The 16,141-nt window shown below is 37.8% G+C and overlaps 1 protein-coding gene across 4 annotated transcripts in view; it reads left to right on the top strand.

The window, feature by feature from the left end:
- Positions 1–16,141, top strand: part of LOC127451213 (calmodulin-regulated spectrin-associated protein 3-like) — a 63,815-nt gene that overhangs the window by 31,784 nt on the left and 15,890 nt on the right. The window lies entirely within an intron of this gene.

Below are 16,141 nucleotides of genomic sequence, written 5' to 3'. Positions count from 1 at the left end.
ACATTATTCTAAAGAAGTTTTACATTCACTGTTTCACAATTTTGCCGTTAATTTATTGCATCACCATGGCAACACCGTTCAATATATCACAAATCTGTTCACAATTTCACATCTTCAATGTCTTGGCATAATAATGCCTAAGTTTGGTGCAGTCACATGAATCCCATAGGAGCAGTATTCAAATACAATAAAAAAATAAATAAAAAAAAATGCACATTCAATCCAAAATGGATGACTTCTTGCTGGGTGGAGCTAATGAATGTAATTTTGAAAGTTGTCTGGCTTTTTCTTTATTACCAAACATACAGCTGAATTGATCAAAATCATACAATGCACACAGAAGATATAAGGCACTTCCTGCTTTCCATTTTTCACCATGAATTTATTGCTTCGCCATGGTGGCAATGTTCAAAATATCAAAAAATAAGTTCGCAATTTAGCATATACAATGTTTTGGCATCATGTTGCACAAATTTGGTGCCGGTTACATGAATCCCCTAGGAGGAGTATTTAAAAGTTCAGAGCCTGCAATTTTCAGAAAATCCAAAATGTCCGACTTCCTGTTGGGCGCCCTAATAATAATCCTTAGAAGAACAATAGGACCTCCGCACTTTCAGTGCTTGGTGCCTAATAATGATAATAATCCTTAGAAGAACAATAGGGTCTCCGCACTTTCAGTGCTTGGGCCCTAATAATAATAATCCTTAGAAAAACAATAGGGTCTCCGCACTTTCAGTGCTTGGGCCCTAATAATAATAATAATCCTTAGAAGAACAATAGGGTCGCCACACTTTCAGTGCTTGGGCCCTAATAATAATAAATCCTTAGAACAATAGGGTTTCCGAACTTTTAGTGCTTAGGATCTAACGATATAAGACCATAAAACTACTCGTATCGGTACTTTGTATCGATCGATACTTTAAGACTAGGTACTTGGTACTTGTATCGGTCTTACAAAATTGTTATCAGTGGACCCCTAATTTATATGAATATGGTGCAGTGACAGATGCAACGTCCTGCTAAATTGTTAGTATATTTTTAATGCAAAATACGGTTTGATAGCCAGTAAACTTTCTCAACTCATCTGCCAGCACACGTGTGGCAAAAAAGGTAGTTTTAGACTCTACTCTAACAGCCATACTGCTTCACTCATTGCCATTCTCTGCAGTGACCCAATTTTAACTTTGTCCCTCACGTGATTTACCCGGTTTAATTTCTCTATATTTGTTCTTGTCATGTCTCAGATAGAGATGTTTATGAGTGCTTTGGCACATCCTCTGAGGATGTATGCGAGTGTGTTTTAGTGGAGGTTTGTCGATGTTCTGTGCTCAGCTGACTCTGTCTGGTGTTCCTGGCTGGAGGTCCTGTGCTGGTGTCATGATGATGTGCTCTGTGAGCTGTGCTGATCTAACCCTAACCCTGTGCTCATCTGGTGCTGTGTGTGGCGCGGTTCTCAGACCTGGTTGTGGGGGTGGCTGTCTGACTGGCTGCTGTAGCTGTGTGATGATGAATGTGGGTCATGCTGTAGTATTAGGAGGATGGAGAGACAGCAGTGTGAGCCAAGACCTGTAAACAGCTTTGGAGCAGATGAAGTCGGTGTCAACATTTTCTGTGTATTAAAGCTCAACATATCGGCATACTTCCTAAATGGAGACTGGCAGAAACTAAAACTTGTTGCTCACAAGTTATGTTGCATGCAGTAAGGACAAATCGAAGTTTTCCAAAAGATATTTTTGGACATTTATCATAGTAATACCATGGTATTCTTTGAAGTACCTTGGAGTACATGGAAAAAGTGAATTTCCATGGTCATGGAAAACCTGGAATTTTTAAAACTGTGAATTCCAATTTCAAATTCTTTAGTTTGGCTCATTGGTCAAAAGTTATGGGAACCTTGATTAAAGCATCATGGTATTACTATCTGATACCACCATGGTGGTACCACCATACTGTTTTGTCCACATTATGAGGACTAAGGAAGACATAATCTTCCATAAACCCCAAGTGGAGTAACATCTGGAGACACAGGGCTTTGTCTGTGCCCTGAACTTTCTGATTAGCTGTCCGCCTCTCTGCAGATTTTACATTTTCCACTCAAATGCAGAGTAGAGCCCAGCCCCCATAGAAGATAATGATCTGTAAAGATTAGTGATAATCTGTGATTCAGACTCTGCGTCATCATCCAACTGAATATTAACAACCAAATAGAGAATGTATGCTGCACTCAAACATAATATCACCTCTCAGTTATATTAAAGTGGCCTAAAATGTACATAAGGATGCTTTGCACATCCAATTTGCCATAATTCCTAAACAAATACACAAACAAGACACCAGTGAGCTGTATATGTAGTTCCATGAGAGCCCTAAGTTATTGTTGTTGTTTTTTATACTGTACATTCAGCAGGAAATTGTGTAATAAGATGTTTGAGTTTGTATAGCCAGAACTGGACAGGGGAATTTGTAAGTCAGATTATTAGTCTACTTCCTGAAGGTCCCGTGTAGTTGTAGGATCTAAGAAGTTTGTAGTGTGCTGCAGTTCAGCATTGCTTTGTATTCTATTCCTCAGTTTTCTTAGAAATAAAGGATTTCCCCAGATGGAAATTTGTAATGTTTTTCTTTTAATGTTTAGTGTTTGATGTATGCAAGGTTGAAGAATCTACTTTGAAACTAGGTTTGTCACGATGCCAAAATGTAAGTAGTTGGAACCAGTGCCAGTAAAATTTTACGATTCTCAATATCAGTTTCGATATCACAGCAAAAATGATTAATATGCTATTAAACACACACCTTTAACTTGGGTAGGTATAAATTGAAAAAATAAATTAAAACAAATGCATGTTTCCTTCAGGTGTTTTTTGCTATACATTGCTATGCATTTTTTAGGAGGGCCCTACTGAAATCTGTTAATTTCATCATCAAAATAGTGTCTAATCAATTAATTAATATTTTAACTTTTTTTAATCAAATGAAGTGCTTCTGTAAAGATCTTCACAGCATATTCTAAAACACAACATTGATCTTATTTTTTGTCAAATAAAGTGCTGCACAATAGAGCATCACAGTATAAATGAAAAAATTGATAGAAACTTTTAGTACAACAGCATTGTTGCTTGTGAGATATTGCTTAAATATTATTATTAATAACCATTATTGTTGTCTTTTATTACTATTTTTATTACATTTTACTATACATTTGTAATACATTTCTGTTTCATGCGTCTAGTTGAATCAAGCTTTTATTTTGGTGGAAGATTTTGTTTTGACTTCAGTTTCTGTGTTTTTGACGGTAGCATTCCACCTCCAGGAAAGCAGCTGCTTATATGGCCCAGCATGATTATTAAAGCACAAATAAATATATAGTCTGCATGTGTTGCCAATTCACATTGAATGTGTGCTCTGCTCTGTCGTTTATTTCAACACGCACAGCGCGTGTGCCCATAATGTGGAGTGTATGAGGAGCGGCTGTGGAGTGTATGAGGAGCGGCTGGCTTTATACATTCACTCTAAAGTGTACAGCACATGCAGACAGTTTGTTTATTTAAATTGCAGCCTTTTGCAGTTTATTAATCACACTAGGACATATCACAATTTTAATTTGAGTCATTGTTCATGATTTTTTCCCCAAATATTTCAGTTTAGTGTGTGAGCATTTGAAAGCAGTCATCTGTCAGTCAGACACCGCACAAGTATCGAATAGAGCCTGTGTTTGGTACTACCGGTACTGCAGAAACATTGGTACTGTTTGGGGCCTGGGTAGCTCAGTGGTAAAGAAGCTGGCTGTCACCCCTGGAGTTCGCTAGTTCAAATCCCAGGACGTGCTGAGTGACTACAGCCAGGTCTCCTAAGCAACCAAATTGGCCCGGTTGCTGGGGGGGTAGAGTCACATGGGGTAACCTCCTCGTGTTCGCCATAATGTGGTTCGTTCTCGGTGGGGCGCATGGCGAGTTGAGCATGGTTGCCACGGTGGATGGCGTGAAGCCTCCGCACGCTATGTCTCTGTAGCAACGCGCTCAACAAGCCACGTGATAAGATGTGCGGGTTGATGGTTGATGGGATTCGTCCTCCGCCACCTGGATGAGGCGAATCACTACATGACCACGAGGACTTAAAAGCACATTGGGAATTGGGCATTCCAAATTGGGAGAAAAAGGAGAAAAATAAAAAAACAAAACGAAAAAAAACACTGTTTTCAAAACCAGAATCAGCTTTCTGAATAGGCCCCTTGTCTTCAGTTGTTCAAACAGTCAGATAGTCCCACCCAAAATTCACCCCATTGGTTGAGTGATATTGTTGGGGAGGGTTTAAAAAGAAGCATTTTTATAGCGCCGCAGTGAGACAGTGTTTACAGGTTTTGAGAAAATTAACCTATGATTGAATGACTTATAGTTGTCTCTGCATATTAAGCTGGGATAAAAAAAAATATTTTTACACTGAAAAAGTTACTCCAGCATTAAACAAACTAGGAGGAGGTGTTTTCACTTATACAAAGTTTTCATTTATATAATGCCTATATAATGTTGAAATTCTGTTTATATGAATTCATGAAATTGCATATGATGCATGCTGTCACTTTAAAATTTCATGTCAACTACACATTTTTAACACACATTTTTTACACAGTATTCACTAGGTAGCAACCCATAAATGAAAATGGAATTCCACATAAGTGCTACTATGTTAAACGTACAATGTAAAAAAAAAAAATTAGTTTATGGAGCAAGTTTCACCAAACCTTTGTATAGATGCTATAGGAGCCTATTTTTTTTATTATTCAATATTTAATTATTTGATGAAATTAAAATATTTTATAATGTATGATTGCCCCTTTTCTTTTTACTTATAGAGCAACAACTGACTGTAACTAACAGAAAGGTTGAAAATGGATTGTGCGGATCTCATCTGTGGATACTCGTTGCATGGAACGCATCTTAATACCAGGTGTAAACAGGGCCTAGATTAGTTGCTGCCCAACACTGCTGGTATGTACTACATACAGTATGCGTTTACATGTGTGTGCTTAAAGGACATGGTCTGTACAGTCCAAGCACAGGGCTTCCTGTAAATCATCCCCTACTGCACAACTGGCCCTCTCCTCCTCCTCCTTTGTTTAACCCAAGGGGGTGGGGGTTGAACTAACTATCTCCCTCCTCCCCCATTGTAATAACCACAGTTAACTTTTTGTGACAGGACTGCTTGGGTTTGTGGTAATTAGGACTAAAGCAGCACCAACTGCTCTGTTGTGTTAGCATGGTGCCAGTCACCTCAGGATTTCCAGCCTCAGCTGAGCACTCTAAGCTGCACTGAGGTGCATTGTGGGTCATAGTTGGTTGCTTTGGTGATTTGGCAGGCTGTTTGTGTTCTACGTTCCAGGGTAGCTCCCTGCTTCCCTCTCATTAGAGAAACTTGTGATTCGGCTTAGCGATTCCTGGAGTGGCAGCATGGGAAATCCAAACCCCCCTTCTTCTCTCACTTTCCTTTCTTTTGTCATGAACTGCTCTCCGCTCCCTCCTTAGAATAATTACTGTACTGCATAACAGAGCAGAGCTTGTGGCCGCTGCGGTACGTTCTTCTCTCCTCACCAACTTTGTTTACCTCCTTTTGTCTGTCTGTCTTAATCTGTCAGAAGTTTGAAAGGATGGGTCAGGATGGTCATTCAGTCATCCAACAACTCAGCTGGTTAGTGAGGTCGACTAGTGAGTTTTTTTTAGATCCGTTTTCAAAGTAATTTTTTTATAACAGTGACCTTAGCGGCAGTGCTTTAAAGATGAATTTAGAGACGCAACTTCTTGGAGAGGGTTTTAGCATATTAAACTGTTAAACCCCCTCTGACAAGTTGCATCTGTAAATCCATCTTTAATGTTGAAGTGTGTAATACTTTCAGTGTTAAAATACTTTCTTCTATCACATAGTATGCATATGTAGTAATATGCAGATCCTATAGTTGACATCTGTGAGATTATCCATATGCTACTGCTAGTGTACTGTTAAAAGTTAACAAAATAAACTGTTAGCAGGTATACATTTCTAATATTTACAGTTTTTTTTTTCTTCTGGGAAAACGGACCAAAAGAATTGACTAATTTTGCACTCAGGGGTGATTATAATTTAGTGTCCAATAAAATGCTCTCTAGAATTTAAGTCTTTTCTCTTAAATACCACCTGTCTCAGATTAGCAGTAGCAAGTAGCAAATCATAGTTCATTGCTGTGACATAAACAAAAGACTATTAGCAACTTAAATATAGGTTTGGAAACCGAGAACCATTTTTATTAAATGTTTCTCTAAAATATATCTGAACCGTATGATTTTCATGTCTGTCGGTTCTGTTAACGGTTCCCGAAAGCAAAATTTCCTTCGGTGTAGACAAAACACTCTACTAAAATAGTCTGACAGTGTTTCCTGCAGCGCTGTCTCTCTACTGAAACTACGGCGGGAAACAGACCATGATCAGTGTACTGTGATTTCAGAATTAATGACTCTTATGAGCCGGTTATTGTTAACAAATGACCCTTAAAAGTCAGTTCTTTTGAATCTATAGCACGATCAGTATAGTTGGATAGCCGAACAACTGACTCTTAAGGCCCGATATACTTCCGGAGATGTTCTTCGTTCAGAGGTAAAAAAGTTCGAAACAACCGAGCAACAGTATGCTGTTTGCAAAAAGCCCAGACACCCACCACACCATTGTGGGAGGCGTTTAGAAGTACATGTAAATATGAGGATGCTCAGTAAAACCTTAACTAATGTGACATTAAAATGTGTTATCAAAGACTTCATGCCTCATGATATGAGTAGAATTCACACTAGATCAGTAAAAAAAGCTGTTTTAACTAATCGATGATAATTTAAAGTAATATATATGCAGTAGAAAATATTTAATTTGTCTTGTTTACATTCTGAATTCATGATGCTAATGTACTAACACGCTATACGTGGACATAATATGCGCCTATTACACTCTGTTATTGTAATTTATGATGACACTGATACTACTGCAAAGATTGGTGTAGAAAAGAGTGATAATGGGAAGAATAGACAAAAGAATGATGATAGGATATTTATTATTAAGGGCAGATGTGTGAATGGCTTTCATTGCAGAAGGCACATGAGTGAAGCAGCATATAAAACCAAAGAGTGAATGAGTACTTAAGAGTATGAGTAGATTTGATTCTTTTTATAGACTAATTAATGCATGACTTGTTCTCAACGCGAACGATCGTACAGATGTATTTAAATTTGTACCAACTTGCTTATTACTCTACAAGCAAATGTGTTAATGTTGACTGATCTTTACTGACTAAGCGCCATGAACGGGAATTAGCTGTCGTCCTCAAAGTAGGTGTAGCTCCAGGTCACACCTAACGATGACATAAACCAATGGCAGTAAGAAGGTGTTTAGCAGCCGGTAAGACGTTTTGCTAAAAGTTCGCCCAGGCGAGCAGTTACAAACCACCAAAACAAACTCAAAAATACTTTCTTTTTGGACAGATTTTGTTCAAAATGACGTCACACCCATTCATTCTTTGATTTTGTATGAGGTATTTCGGGGCCTTTATGAGCCGTTTCTTTATAGTGAATCCAAATGAACACAGCATGACCAGTGTCGTGCGGTTCCTGAAAGCATGACTCTCTAATGAGCTGTCACTTTTTAGTGAATCAAAAACACTTTTGGAAACAGGCTGCTGAGTGCAGCAAATGCAATAAAATTTGGATTTCTTATTGGCAAATAATTCTAACCAGATTCATTAAGAGGAATCTGAACTGGAAACGTTAAAATCGTTACGGTTCCCATCCCTACTTAAAGTGCACCTATTATGGTTTTTAAACGTGCCTAATTTTGTTTTAAAGGTCTCATGCAATAGAGTTACATGCATCCAAGGCCAAAAAACACTTTAATTTGCTCATAATTTAAATTGCAGCATTACCTTTTTTTACCCAGTGTCAAAAACGACTCGTTCAATGATCCGTTCTAAAGGATTCATTCTAAACTCCTCCTTTCAGAGAGCCTACTCTGCTCTGACTGGTCAGATGTCCCAGTCTGTTGTGATTGGTCTGCTGCTTGCAGCGTGTGTCGGAAAGGAAACACCCACTACCATATCCGAGTTTCAGCTCCGTCTGAAAAAAATGTCTGTTTTACCTTACCAATTTGAGCCTGAGTCCGATAGTGATACATCGGAAGATCAACCCGATCCACCATCGCAAGCACGACGAGAACAGGATGTTTCTCAGTGGTAAGTTTATATGTAGTTTGACAATAACGTGAGTTAGCCGGTTAGCAGAGGCTAACAGTTAACAGGCTAACAGCGTGCACTGGCTGTACATGTAAACAGACCAGAGGTGGGTTTTTTGTTACCAAATTACGTAGGTTAGTACAGGAAGTAATTCTGGAATTACTAACGACTTGTTTCAGGTGTTCAGAATCGGTTCTTTCTTTTGGGAGCTTTTTGAAACTTTGCAGACTTTTTTACATTCACAAACAGCTATATAACACACTACATGAAAGGTAATATTTGAAAAACCATAATAGGTGCTCTTTAAATAAAAGGGACAACTCCTTCCATATTTTCTGCCCCAACTTCCTGTTTCAATAGCATATAAACACAGGATAGAAAACCATGCTAGTCAAGCATGAGGTCTTTAAGACCGACTAGATGATTTTGGAAATTCCAGTTTTGCCCATCCCTAGAATTTATCTTTCTTGTTCCTCCCAGGAGCAGATCTTCACAGTTCATTGAAAGCTCAAAGGGCATTTTGCTGTCTGTTACACATTGTTTATGTCCCTCACTATACTAATGTTAATTTATGCATTTCAAAATCTCCGACACTTTCATCGCCACTAAATATGACATTCTCAGTATTGTCTATTTTGCTGTGCAGCAGAACATCTGTTCTTAAACCAGCACACAGATTGACTGAAACACCCACTGTGGCTTATCCTCACAAACACGGGCCCCCAGTGAGCGACTCGTCGGAGGCCAGAATATAAATGCTCTCTAATAGAGCTGCTTCTCCCTCCAGCGCTCTGCAGAGGTCAGCACTTCAGTTCATGCTCTGAAAGACACCACCGTTCAAGTGTGTCACTGCACCCGAGAGGATAAACGCTCTGCTGGCTGGGTGCAGAGGACGAGAGCACTGTATGTTGTAAATGCGCAGTAACTGGTTAGGACAGATTAGATTTAGCTGCGCATGATAGAGAGGCGGACCGCAAGAGGGAATGTGTTCCTTTTGACCTGTTCAACTGTTTCAGAAAGTTAATGACTGCATTTATATGGACTCCAAAAAGTGGCGTATTGCAAAGAAAAAAAAACAAACAGCGTTCTTGTTTACATGTACTGTATAAGCGGCGTACTCTTTACTCACGTATACATGCGGCTCGGTCAGTAAGCACTTTCTCCAGAGCAACGTAATTACATCACGACGCTTGTGTAAATAACAAACATGGTATCTGAGGAAGACTTCACAATTTTATTCTCTGTTGCTTTGCTTTAGTTCCATATATTCCAGAGTTGTTGCTGTGTTTGTTTCATTACCTTTCTATTGCGACCTTCAGTGGAATTGTGCTTCAATAGTGGATTTGCCTGGGATTCCCTCCATGTACGAGTGCATATACGCAAACGTGAGGGACCGTCGATATTTTACAGTGGTGTTTATAAATGGGTATATTTTATAGTGTATATGCTTTTTCCACTGTACTCCCAGAAATGGTTTGTTGACATGTTGTTGGGCTCCATCCTGTGACGTCTGTTATTCGGTCTGTTCCACGCACATGCACACTCTTCAAGAACTTGTTAGAACAGTCTTCTTATTTTGTGTATACTGTATATTATTATGTGTATATTGTATATTGTGTTGTGTAACAAGATGTGTAAATTAAGTTGTGTAAATCAGATGTTTATTGTAATTGTCATACTGCTATGTTGCTTGGAACCGCACCAAAGACTTTCACCCACTGTTGCACTGTGTATATGGTTGAGTGACAATAAAGGGATTTGATTTGAACACCGTGTATGTGTTTACATGGCCACATAAGCTGCGTTCTTTGGGAGAAACCTAGGTGTGTTAAACCGCTTTCTCTTAATCCCTTAAACGGCGTAAGAAAATCGGCGTTCTCGTTTGACGTTTCAAAACGCCACTTTCTGCAAAACCCTGAAATAACCCGCTTTAAGTGCATTGATTATAACAGACTGAGCATGGCCAATACGGAAGAGAGAAGGTAGTGAAGGCATGCAGGTTGAGGGGATTCGTGCTCGTAAAACAGTGACGGATAACACAACAGGGGACACGTGGAAGGCAATGTGCATTATATTCAGAGTTAAAAATTCACTCAGCCATTTTAATGTCCAAAATATTTTTTACCAGTCATGTTTTTCAAATTTAAATATAAAATAACTCTCTATATATAAGAAATTGAACATGTGCGCAAAGACCTTTTTAAGTGAATCAAATAAGAACACTTTACATTCACAGTGACTATGTTTCCATCCAAGTTGCGAATTTATGCAAAAATTCTGAATGTCGCAAAAATAATTTGCTGGGAAGGTTTTGAATTTGCTGTGGTAGGTTTCTGGTCATACTTGTTGAAAATTCAAGAAAAAATTGGCCTACCTTTTAATTAGGGAATTAGGCCATGTCCACATTAATACGTTTTCATCTGAAAATGCAGTTTGATTCTCATCCAGACTGCAGTTGCATTTTTCTCCACCGAAAATTGACAGTTTCCAAAATTCTCCCCATAACTGCATAATTTGGGAAACAAATGACGTTAAGAAACTGTAAACTGAGTTTTCAAACTTAAACTGATTAGTGTGGATATGGCCATAGGTTGCAATATATGACTACACGTGAAAATAGCTACATTAGCTTTGTATTTAAGTATAGAGCTACAGATATTTGGAACTACGCAATGTCCTAAGCTCTTTTCATTCACAAACTGCTTTTAGGTTGCTGGAATGAAGAAAGTGAGTAAACTGCTCACATTAATGTGTGTCTGATTGATCTATACAGGTCACCTGCCACTGTGGCTGGCACAAAGTAAAACTACCCCGCCATTGCAAAAAAAAAAAAAAAAGTACCCACATTTGGCTGATGGTGGGTGTTAATGCTGAAGTATGTTATTTTTTTCAACATTAAAATACTTTCTCTTATTCCAGCGTAATATGCAGCGACAAATTTAAGTAAGCCAGTTGTAGGATGATTTCTCCAAAAAGTGTAAACTGTTCTGTGGCTCAATTAAAATAAACTCTGTTTGAGCATCCTGACCAGCTTGGCAAACAAATTTTGGCTCAACCAATTGTGTGAATTTGGGGCAAGTTCTGTTGGTAATGCAAGTGGTGCAGAAATTACACACTTAAGCTTTGATTTCACATCTTGATTTTATTTGTATTTTTTTTATTTCCCTGAGCCTTCTGTTTTTTCTGTTTTTTTTTTTTTTTTTTGTAAAAACATGAAAAGTCAGGTAATCATCAGAAATGTCTGGCATTGCTCCAGCTGATAGTGAATGATTGGCCTTGCTTCTCTCAGTCATAAACCAGGAGGAAGTCTGTTCATTTTGTCCTTGAAAAATGTCCTGCAAAACATTTTGTGCCTTTACTGTAAAAACCCAACCCTTTGGCTGAATTAACTGTGCAAGGAGCATTCACCCTCTAGTATAGAACAGAGGCACTCCAGTGACCTTGTGTGCCCATTTTGCAGCACTCAGTGTATATACTCTTGATAGTGTAAATGATATTGACCACATCAGGAATGTCTGTGGTTTGGGTGGCAGGTAGTAAACAGCCCTTGGTTGAAGTGCATGGAGTAGTTAATGGCTTAACCCTCTTATCAAAGGTAAGGAGCTCTCCCTGACTGAGCTGATAATGTGGTTGGGTTGTTTTTAATGGGATCGGGTGTTAGTGGCTTCACTTTAATGGTTTGGGAGGATGAGAAACGGCAGTAATCATCTCTGTCTACTGCAGGTTATCAGTTAAGTTACAGCAGTTCTTGGATGATAGATGTTGTGATCGGACCCTATCACTGTGAGGAAGTGCTCAGGAAGTAATCATCTGTGATCAGGAACCTCAGTACATACACACCCTTTTCCAAAACTTAAGGTAGAATGCATGATTATGCTGCCTTCGCAGAAAAGTCAAGAAATGCGCATTAGATGGACCGGCTCAACCTTTTCAACTCTGGGACATTTTTGGGCTGCTGCCTGCAATGTTTCACACTCAAATTTAAAATCTCACCATTTACACATACTGTGGACTAATTGCCAAAAATTTGTCTCATTTTTGCATTGTCCTGAATTTGTATTAAACATGTAATTCTGGTTCTGTTGACCTCTTCTCCCTCCAGATAGTCTTATTTTATTCCACTAGATGGCAGTTCTGTTGGCACCCATTGTTTCATCAAAGATCTTGGCCTCTGAGTGGACTAGAAGCTCATTTAGGTGTCATTAGAAAGCTGAGATCCTCCCCTTTCGTGGTGTATAACATTTGATCATCAATAGTCAAACATATTTTTCTGATGATTTGTTTAGCATGCTTTTCCTGCTGAACCGCATATTTTGTTCTGGATATCTTAGATATAACATTGCAGGGCTCGACATTAACGCTTGTCCAGGACAAGTGGATTTTTGAAGGGACAAGTGAAAGAGAATTTTACTTGGACATCCGGACAAGTAGACTGATTAAAACATCAATAACGAAAAAATAACTGGCTATATTTGTGATAGCTTAGGCCTGTGTCACTTATTAGAAAGTTATATTCTTATTCTGCTGTTGAAAATAATCCAGAGCACGTAACTTTATAATTCACTTCAAAATTCCGCCAAAATGCGGTGAGGTAGTCATGTAAACACAATGGAGAAAAAAGTGGATTTGTTTCAAAATGTTGGACTTGTAAGTGTAAATGTAACCTAATAGACCTGCTGCTGTCTAGTGTGTCATTGTAATAGTCAAAGAACCATAACAAGAAAACGAGAGAACCTATCGCTGCTCTTGACTGGGTAACTTTTTAATAGCTTTAAAAAGTATTAAAGTATTATCATACAGTGAAGACCAGTAGTAGTTTTATGTTGCATTTCATTCTGAATGTTTACTTGAATACTTGATACTGCTGTTAAAAACTTTAAAAACTGTTTAAAAAGCACTGAATTTTCTTAATTTGTAGTTTTTTATTTTAATTTTATTTTAATTGTTTTCATAGCTGTTTATGGTTATTTTATTACTGACTCTTTACTAGTCTTGAATAATTACTTAAGAACCATTCTACCATAATTAACATATTAGTTAGTGTTATTATTTGTTGTGGTTTTGAAGCTGGTATTGAGAATCATCAAATTTCACTACCAACTAGGGCTGTGACTAATGATTGTTTTTATAATTGATTAATCTAATGGTTATTAGAACGATTATTTGACTATTCAACAATTATTGCAACAATTAATCATTAGCTCTTAACCGATTATTCAGCTTGTGCCCCGACTTAAAAGGTTGTATTAAACGTGCTTGCTAACAATAAAGAGGACAAAATCATCTTTTAAAAATACCTCTAAATGACATTCACTGAATTAAAGGAAAAAAATACTTTTTATTAAGTTTAATTCAGTAAAGAAATTCACTGCAAAAAATCCTAGTGTTATCAAGTGTTTTTGTCTTTTTTCCATTTAAAATTGTCAAAATCCTTAAAACAAGATACATTTACTAAGAAGCAACATATAAGATATTTAGACTATAAGTGTATTTTGTATATAAGTGTATTTTTTCACTTGGTTATACTTCTGCGAGTGCAGTAAAGACAAAATATACTTATATTCAAGATCTATTCTCTAAAAACAAGTCTAAATATCTTATATGCTGCTTCTCAGGTGAATGCATCTTTTTATAAGGTTTTTCAGATATTTTAAAATATTTGTATTTTTAATATTATATTGAACATTCTCAGATAACAATTGTTTCTTCTGCTGTATAGCGGCTAAAGTAAATGTACATTGTTTTGAGTTTTAGATATTTATATTGGAAAACAAGCCAAGACAAAAACAAATAAAAAATGTATTTTGTTGCAGTGTATAATGGGGCAAAGACTACACTCTCTCACCTTTCTGTTCACTTCAATCCATCTTTAACTCACAAAAAAACAAACTCTCTCGTATTAATAAAGCTGCGTATTGCCAATTTTATTCACAATAAAAAAATGCCCAGCGACACACATTATGATTCAATAAGTCGCGAGCCATCACGTTATAATCTAGCTGCATTAAGCGTGCGCACTCGAGGGACGAGCGTCCCCGCGACAGAGTGTGCATCAGTTGGGTGCAGTTTCAATCTCTCCCTTAGATCGGGACACTTCGCAACTCATAGAAGAGGCGCTGACCACACAGAGAAATGCCAGTTTTGGAGTTTGTAGTTATTTACATGATCTGCTTCCGTATTATTTGAACTTTAATAAAGCTATAACGCATTAAATATAATGCCGGTGTGTTTCCTTTAAAGAGCTCCGGCTCCGCTTACTCCACAACGAGAGAGCTTCTGTGTTTACTTATTTGGTATTTTTGTATTATTCCCTCATACTTTATGATTTACATCACCTGAAGCTGTGAAAGTTTAGAGTGCATCTGGACTGTGAGTTGTGTAATTCTTCCTCTCCTCAGTCAGGCGCAAACTGCAGCGCTGCTCTCGCACATCATCTTTAGAGTTTAATATGATCTCATATTACATTAAATGAGATCAAACGACTATTCGACAACGGAAATGTTTGTCGACAATTTTTTGATATCGTTGACTAAACGATTCAGCCCTACTACCGACTACTGAAATTTATAGCCTTTATTGTACATGGTAGATCTTGCTGCAATAACATGATGAAAAAGTAGATCTCATTCCATAGAAGTGTGAGCATCCCTGCTGTAAATGATGGCGATGGAGGCTTTTCTACTATGTTTACTACTATATGTAAAAAAAATTATAATAATTATCATATGACAATAGCCTCCTCCCCTATCCAGTGCAGTTGACATTTCTGTGGCAGAGAATTAATTTGATTGCATAGGTACACTATTAGGTTGGGAATCGGTCATAATTTTAGAAAAATATATAACATACATTTTGACATGTTACTTGAGCATGTAACTTAAATGTCCTTTTTTCTCTCTGGATAAGTAACTGACCAATTTACTTGTCCGGAGGACAAGCACATAACAATGCTTAATGTGGAGCCCTGCATTGGATTATTCACACAAGCAAGTTCAAAGAGAAGTAAAAAAATGGCTTAGAAAACTTCCTAAGGTAAAAGCAGATATAAGGTTTCAAGCTATTTGGTTCTTATAGCAGCAGTGATCAACGCATAAGAGACAATCATATTTTACTTTGTGGTTCTTGTGAGAGTCTTTCGAACTGTGGTATCAGGACAAGGCAGTCGTATTCCTGAGAAATTTGTCTAAGTTTTATTTGAAAGAATTTTTTTACCACATGACCTCTAGGTGGCACTGATTTACAATGCAGATGGTTTCTTTTGTTATTTTATATAATGCAGAAGTAACGGTTATCTATGAAATGTGCAGATTCTAAGCTTTCAAACAATACCGCAAATGCCTGATTTATGTATTCAGAGACTTGAACGTTGCGGAGGTTAAGAAAGTAGTGCTTTTTAGGGTGATCTGTGATGATATTACTGATTTGAAATGTTATTTGCTTGTAATCTTGACCAACCTGTTTGGAAATGTTGGTCTTTCCCTATTTAAGTAGAATGGAACTTCTTGGAGGCAGAAAATGGTGACCTGACTTGCATTAAAGGGACTTTGTTTGAGTTTCCCAGAGTTGCTGCCCATGTAGAGTTCCATATCTTGGAGGTTAAATTTTAGTTAGGATCCTTGCCTTTTTGAAGGCTGGATATAGAGGCAGTAGGTAGCAAGGCAGCTCACTAGGTTTTAAAACAGAACCACACACACACCTACTGACTCTACAAAACAGATGTGGAATGCTGGGGGTGTGCAGACGACAGTGTGTTTGTAATTGCAGTCCCCATTGAATTCATGTGCAGCGCTGCACTGTATCTGGAGTCTATCACACATGACTCATACTGCAATACATCAGAGAGAGAAAGAGAGAGGAAGGGAAGCAATCCTGCTGCAGCTCAAAAAAAAAAAAAAGGCAGTATTGAAT

This window comes from Myxocyprinus asiaticus, chromosome 14 (genome assembly GCF_019703515.2).
Source record: "Myxocyprinus asiaticus isolate MX2 ecotype Aquarium Trade chromosome 14, UBuf_Myxa_2, whole genome shotgun sequence".
Classification (NCBI taxonomy): Eukaryota; Metazoa; Chordata; class Actinopteri; order Cypriniformes; family Catostomidae; genus Myxocyprinus; species Myxocyprinus asiaticus.
Note: the sequence above shows the minus strand (reverse complement) of the source record. Positions and strands in the feature narration are given on the sequence as shown.